Source organism: Pseudophryne corroboree, chromosome 8 (assembly GCF_028390025.1).
Source record: "Pseudophryne corroboree isolate aPseCor3 chromosome 8, aPseCor3.hap2, whole genome shotgun sequence".
NCBI classification, from domain to species: Eukaryota; Metazoa; Chordata; class Amphibia; order Anura; family Myobatrachidae; genus Pseudophryne; species Pseudophryne corroboree.
The window spans coordinates 255,911,464-255,919,029 of record NC_086451.1 but is presented as its reverse complement, the minus strand read 5'-3'; the positions used below and the strand labels follow the sequence as shown (position 1 = coordinate 255,919,029).

Genomic DNA, 7,566 nt, shown 5'->3' with positions numbered 1-7,566 from the left:
TGAGGTCCACCTGCGTTCCACAGTCGTAACAGGTCACCTGACGCGTTTCTCCGCCTCCAAGGTGGGCGGTTTCATCAGAGGTATACTATACACTGCTAAAGAGAACCGCCGCTGTGAGGCCAGCCATCTAAACAGTGAGTGGATCAAATAAATCTCACGGACAGGAGACAGCTGTGGGATTGGCACATTTTGCACTCAGTTATACTACTGAATATTACATCTATCAGCTCTTCTTGGTGAAGTATCAACAGGCTTTATTCACTACCAATTAGCCTCTTCTCCTGCAGAGTGCAGTTTGAGCTAAATATGCACTAACTCTTACTAATATAACAGCTGGCTTTTGCATGCAAGAGAACTAACATAACTAGAGTTGGTACCTAAACATTTACAAGTTCTGAGGCCCAGGATACAGTCATTATTTTTAATCATTGTTTTAATTTGATTTTTATTTTTATTCTCATTCAATTGTGTATATGAATTGCTAATGGCACTCTAGCCATAATGTTATAATTAGTGATGAGCGGGTTCGGTTTTACTCGGTTTTACTCGGTTCTCAAAACAGCATCTTATTGGCTCACGGATGTCACGTGTTTTGGATAGCCAATAAGATGCCGTTTTGAGAACCGAGTAAAACCGAGTAAAACCGAACCTCGCTCATCACTAGTTATAATGTCTATTTGTTAGAATTTTCTTACCAATAAACAAAATTTAATATTTACAAAACCAGCAGCCGTTGTATTACGATCCCCTCCGAGCGCCCACAATATCCTTTCCTTGTTTCAGTACAGTAGGCCACTGCTCTACCTACCTCTGTGTCGTCAAGTATACTATCCATCCATACCTGTGGTGCATTTTAGTTGTGCGCAGTATTATATAGTAGGAGGACAGTGCAGAATTTTGCTGACAACCAGTATATAATATATAGCAGAACGGTACAGTAGTCCACTGCTCTACCTCTGTGTCATCAAGTATACTACAAAATTTCAGTAAAATGACCCAAAAATCAAAATTAAAAGCGTCTGATGAGAAGCGTAAACTTGCCAATATGCCATTTATGACACGGTGTGGCAAGGAACGGCTGAGGCCCTGGCCTATGTTCATGGCTAGTGGTTCAGATTCACATGAGGATGGAAGCACTCATCCTCTTGCTAGAAAACTGCAGTGCCACTCCTAGATGGGCCAGGTGTTTGTGTCGGCCACTTGGGTCGCTTAGCTTAGCCATCCAGCGACCTTGGTGCACCTCTTTTTTTCTTTGCATCGTGTGCTGTTTGGGGACTATTTTTTTAAATCTGCCATCCTGTCTGACATTGCAGCGCCACTCCTAGATGGGCCAGGTGTTTGTGTCGGTCACTTGGGTCGCTTAGCTTAGCCACACAGCGACCTTGGTGCACCTCTTTTTTTCTTTGCATCATGTGCTGTTTGGGGACTATTTTTTAAATCTGCCATCCTGTCTGACACTGCAGTGCCACTCCTAGATGGGCCAGGTGTTTGTGTCGGCCACTTGGGTCGCTTAGCTTAGCCATCCAGCGACCTTGGTGCACCTCTTTTTTTCTTTGCATCATGTGCTGTTTGGGGACTATTTTTTTTAAATCTGCCATCCTGTCTGACACTGCAGTGCCACTCCTAGATGGGCCAGGTGTTTGTGTCGGCCACTTGGGTCGCTTAGCTTAGCCACACAGCTACCTCATTGCACCTCTTTTTTTCTTTGCATCATGTGCTGTTTGTGGACTATTTTTTAAATCGGCCATCCTGTCTGACACTGCAGTGCCACTCCTTGATGGGCCAGGTGTTTGTGTTGGCCACTTGGGTCGCTTAGCTTAGTCACACAGCTACCTCATTGCACCTCTTTTTTCTTTGCATCATGTGCTGTTTGGGGACTATTTTTTAAATCTGCCATCCTGTCTGACACTGCAGTGCCACTCCTAGATGGGCCAGGTGTTTGTGTCGGCCACTTGGGTCGCTTAGCTTAGTCACACAGCGACCTCGGTGCAAATTTTAGGACTAAAAATAATATTGTGAGGTGTGAGGTGTTCAGAATAGACTGGAATGAGTGGAAATTATGGTTATTGAGGTTAATAATACTATGGGATCAAAATGACCCCCAAATTCTATGATTTAAGCTGTTTTTGAGGGTTTTTTTGTAAGAAAACACCCGAATCCAAAACACACCGGAATCCGACAAAAAATTTTCAGGGAGGTTTTGCCAAAACGCGTCCGAATCCAAAACACGGCCGCGGAACAGAATCCAAAACCAAAACACAAAACCCGAAAAATTTCCGGTGCACATCACATATATATATATATATATATATATATATATATATATATATATATATATATATATAGATGTATATAGATATATATAGATATATATAAATACATATAGATATATACATACAAAAACATCTGCACATAAATATACTTATCTGGATTTTTTAAAAGGGTGGTCCAGACGAACCTCCTTGATGGACAGGAGACGGAATATTACCATAGCATAGTCTTCCATCCATCCATAAATAAATAGGGGAGAAGACAGGAAATCAACAATAGATGGCAGAGCGCTGTCAGATGTTTTTGTTGACACTCTGCATTCTCCCTAACCGATAGGAATAGGAGGTACACATATACATATATATTGACTTATACAGATATGTAATGTATATATTCTAAATCATAGGAAGGCAATAGCAGGACATAAAATTACACAAAGTATCAATTTCTACCTTCCCGATACTCTTCAATCTTACCAGCAAACCAGCTCCTGGGAACAAAAAATAATCTTCTCTTCACAGCCTCTGGGCTTCCATTAGTGGACAGCGCCGTTGTAAGGGGATGCTCAAAAACACTGTGCTTAAGTGGAAACCCCCGCCTTATGCCTGTAAGCAAAAGGTAGAGCTCCAGAAGCATATCAGTAAACTAGAACCGCCTCCCAGGCGTCTGTTTGAGCTGTACAGAATCACAATTTTGTGAAAACTGGGACAGAAGGAAAGGGATGGAACATACCTTGAATTATCTGTTATACAAATTCCCACCTAAACAGGTTCGGATGAGCCTCAAATACTTCCCTGTTCATTGTAGCTAAATTCAGTAGTTAAATGGACCTTCAGTCAGATGCCTATATTGCAAGAATCTGTGGGAAATCAAAGTCATCATAGATGATACAGACTAGAACAAACCTTCCCAGGTATTTTCCCAGGTAGTACCTGGCAGGTACAGCGTACCGCATGCTGTGGTTGTAATAAGAATTATAGAGTTTTATAAAACCCAAATCTGAGACTACATCGCGTCTTTATAGACGTGTTGGATTCAAATGATATAGTTACACCTGTTGAAGTGTAATACCAGGCCAATGCGTAGAGTAACCCCTTCTTCCATCTCCTTTCTAAAATCCATTAAATATATATATCTCCCCGATAGAGGTGTATCAGATATTAAACTGATAGGAACATATACTACCCTGATCCTAGACAAAAGGCAGAAAGGTGATAGACACTGGTTGTCAATAAACTACCAGGCAGGTAGAGGACACTGAAACAAAAGATCAAAACAAGGCTCTGTGTAAAAGTGCATACAGTACAGGGAGAATATACAAACACCACACAGCCAGGCCAAAGTGTCATTGCTGTGAGTCAGTAATGCCACCCATCACACCCTCCATGCAGCCCCGTATAATCTTTGAGAGAAGCAATAATAACCAGCAATACTAGACGGAGCTATTGCTAAAAACGGACTGCATCTATATAGATACTGTATATCAATATATGCATACATACACTTATCTATACATAAATACATATACAACATATTATACACACATGTATATATATCTAGGGATGAGCGGGTTCGGTTCTCTGAGAACCGAACCCTACCGGACTTTACCATTCGAGTCCGGTTCCAAGTCAGGCTCGGGTTTTCCCGCCTAACTTGGAAACCAGAACGAGGCAAAACGTCATCATCTCGCTGTTGGATTCTCGCGGGATTTGGATTTCATATAAGGAGCCGCGCGTAGCTGCCATTTTCACTCCAGTCTCGGAGAGTGTAGTGAGAGGACGTGTCTCCGTCCTCAGTGTCTGTGTGGGGGCGGGAAAGTGGGTTTACGAGTCTAGTGCTGTCTTGTGCTGCTCAGTCCAGTGTAGTCAGTGTCTTATGCTGCATCAGTCCAGCCAGTCACAGTGTTGGTGTCCTCTGCTGCTATATGTCCCTAGTGCTGCTGGCTGCTGTATAAGTCCTTTGCAGTTTCATACCTCCCAACTTTCCTCCTAGATAAAGAGGGACACACGTGCGGCGAAGCCGCGCACGCTCCCGAAAAAGGGGTGTGGCGTATGAGAAGGGGGTGTGGCTTCACGGGAGGACCCGTGCTCCCGAGCCACTCCCCCGTTTTCATCACTGAGGGGGCATGCCCAGCGCTCCGTGAGCTGCTGGCATGCCCCCTCTCCTCCTATCTGCACTGAATAGACGCTGTGCGCGTGCACACAGCGTCTATTCACCGCTGCTCTGCTTAGCAGAGCACAGAGAGTGCAGGACCCTCCCAACTGCCCCCCCCCCCACCGCGGGACACTGTGGCCCGCGGCTGGGACAGCGGGACAGTCCCAAAAAAACGGGACTGTCCCGCGAAAATCGGGACAGTTGGGAGGTATGCAGTTTTGCTGTGTTGTCTTGCATCAGACCAGGGGTAGTGTCTCTCTTGTGCAGCATCAGTCCAGTGACCAGTTAGAGTGGTGGTGTCCTCTGCTGCCATATATCCAGTGTTACTGGCGTATAATACTAGTGATACTGCTGTATAATTCCCGTGATATCGCCGTTTAATTCCCGTGATACTAGCGTATAATTCCAGTGATATTGCCATATAATTCCAGTGATATTGCCATATAATTCCAGTGATATTGCCATATAATTCCTGTGATACCGGTGTATAATTCCTGTGATATTGCCGTATAATTCTCAGAATACTGGCGTATAATTCTTGTGATATTGGCGTATAATTCCAGTGATATTGCCATATAATTCCCGTGGTACTGGCGTATAATTCCTGTGATATTGCCGTATAATTCCAGTGATATTGCCGTATAATTCCAGTTACCCTGTCGTATAATGCCATATTAGTCCATATAATTCCGTATAAATCCAGTCCAGTGGTGCTGCCATATAACTTCAGTGGTGCTGTCCTGTGCTGTATATTATTTACTCCAAATAAAGGGGTTATTAATATTTAATCCAAATAATTAATAATCCTGTACCGCATATTGTGTTATATAACTCCAGAAAAATAATGGAGAACAAAAATTTGGAGGATAAAATAGGGAAAGATCAAGAACCACTTCCTCCTAGTGCTGAAGCTGCTGCCACTAGTCATGACATAGACGATGAAATGCCATCAACGCCGTCTGCCAAGGCCGATGCCCAATGTGATAGTAGAGGGCATGTAATATCCAAAAAGCCAACGTTCAGTAAAAAGACACCAAAAAATAAATATAAATGATCTGAGAAGAAACGTAAACTTGCCAATATGCCATTTACGACACGGAGTGGCAAGGAACGGCTAAGGCCCTGGCCTATGTTCATGACTAGTGGTTCAGCTTCATATGACGATGGAAGCCCTCAACCTCCATTTTGCCAATTAATTCCAGTGATTTTGACGTATAATTCCAGTGATTTTGCCATTTAATTCCAGTGATTTGGCCGTATAATTCCAGTGATTTGGCCGTATAATTCCAGTGATTTTGACGTATAATTACAGTGATTTTGCCATTTACTTCCAGTGATTTGGACGTATATTTCCAGTGATCCTGATGTATAATTCCAGTAATCCTGCCGTATAATTACAGTGGTACTGGCATATAATTACAGTGATCCTGCCGTATAAATCCAGTGATCCTGCCGTATAAGTCCAGTGATCCTGCAGCATAATTACAGTGGTACTGGCGTATAAATCCAGTCCAGTGATACTGCCGTATATATATACCCTGTTGCAAAGCCGATTACTGAGGCCGTAGCGGTCACGAACCGAGTAACTGGACATCATTATTTACCTTTCAAGTGTCTCTTGAGGCTGGCCCAGCATTCCAGGGCGGGATCCCATCTGCGTTGTCAGCATGTAGTGCGCTGATGTCTTCACTTCACATCTCCTCCCTGTGATCCCGCAGCGCTGTCACTACAGTTTACAAGTTTAATTTATTAATTCCAAGAATGGCGTCTCCTGCCCTCTGCGGCCTCTGCCGCCAATACTACTGTTTCCCATATGAAATATACAAGACTGGCGTCTCCTGCCCTCCGCGGCCTCTGCCGCCATTGCTGCCATTTCCCATATGGAATTACAAACAGACTTTCCCTCCAAATGCTAACATGGGCGCAGCCATGTTTTTCCGGTCACGTTATTGTTCCACCCGGCACCCTTGGCAGTTACAGGTGGTCACCTCATTCAGCATTCCACCAGTAGCTCCAGCTTCCAGTGTGTCATCTGCTGGTCAGTTCCTACGCATAACATACATACATACAGCGGATAGTGTGTTATACCACTCCCAACAGCATCCCACTATTCTTGTATTTAAGGGACTGTGATTCTACTGTTATGCTACAACTCCATATTGCTGAGAATTCCTGTCTTCCTTGAACTGTCAATGTGCAAGCTGAACTGTGTTTAATAAACATCTTAAACTTTTACAAAGTTGTCTTGGTCACGCCTTCGGGCATCTGTGCTAAAGGTTTTCTGCATGTCCAAGAACCCTATACTGCCTCCTCTGATATCCTCCGCTTACGTCAGGGGACACGAACAGTCGGTCAATATCTGATACCGTTCCAGATCCTAGCGTCTGAACTTTCCTGGAATGATGACGCTCTTTATGCAGCCTTCTGGCATGGGTTATCCGAACGAATCAAGGACGAGCTCGCTACTAGAGACTTACCTCCAAAATTAAACGAGCTCATATCTCTCTGCACCAAAGTCGACCTGCGGTTCCGTGAAAGGGCAGTTGAGCGAGGAAGGTCCACATTTCTTAAGACTTCTACTGCTCCTCCTCCTCGGCAGCCATCTCCGCCTAAGGATGAACCCATGTAGATGGGTCACTCTCGTCTGTCGCCCGCAGAGCGTAGAAGATGTCTATCCGAACGTCTGTGTCTGTATTGTGCTGGTCCTATTCATGTCATCAACGCTTGCCCAAAGCGTCCGGGAAACTCCAAGTCCTAGCCCGTCAAGGAGAGGGCCGGCTAGAAGTAATGAACTTCTCTCCATCTTTGTGTGATTGTAATCTCCCAGTTTCACTTCAAGTTGCTCAGCGCTTCAGGAACCTCATTGCTCTGTTAGACTCTGGAGCAGCTGGGAATTTCATGACTGAGGATTACGTTAAGCGGTGGTCCCTACCCACTGAGAGACTTTCGTCTTCCATATCCTTGACTGCCATGGATGGCAGCAGGATTTCCGATGCAGTCATTATCTCCAAGACCCTGCCTATCCGTCTGAAGGTAGGAGCTCTTCACTCGGAACTGATTTCTTTCCTGGTGATTCCAAAGGCCACACATCCTGTGGTTCTAGGCCTTCCATGGCTTAGTCTCCATAACCCTCAAATTGAT

General features: G+C 44.4%; 1 pseudogene; it reads right to left on the bottom strand.

The window, feature by feature from the left end:
* Nucleotides 1-3,309: 3,309 nt before the first annotated feature.
* On the bottom strand, nucleotides 3,310-3,487 carry LOC134953692 (U2 spliceosomal RNA; annotated as a pseudogene).
* Nucleotides 3,488-7,566: the final 4,079 nt, after the last annotated feature.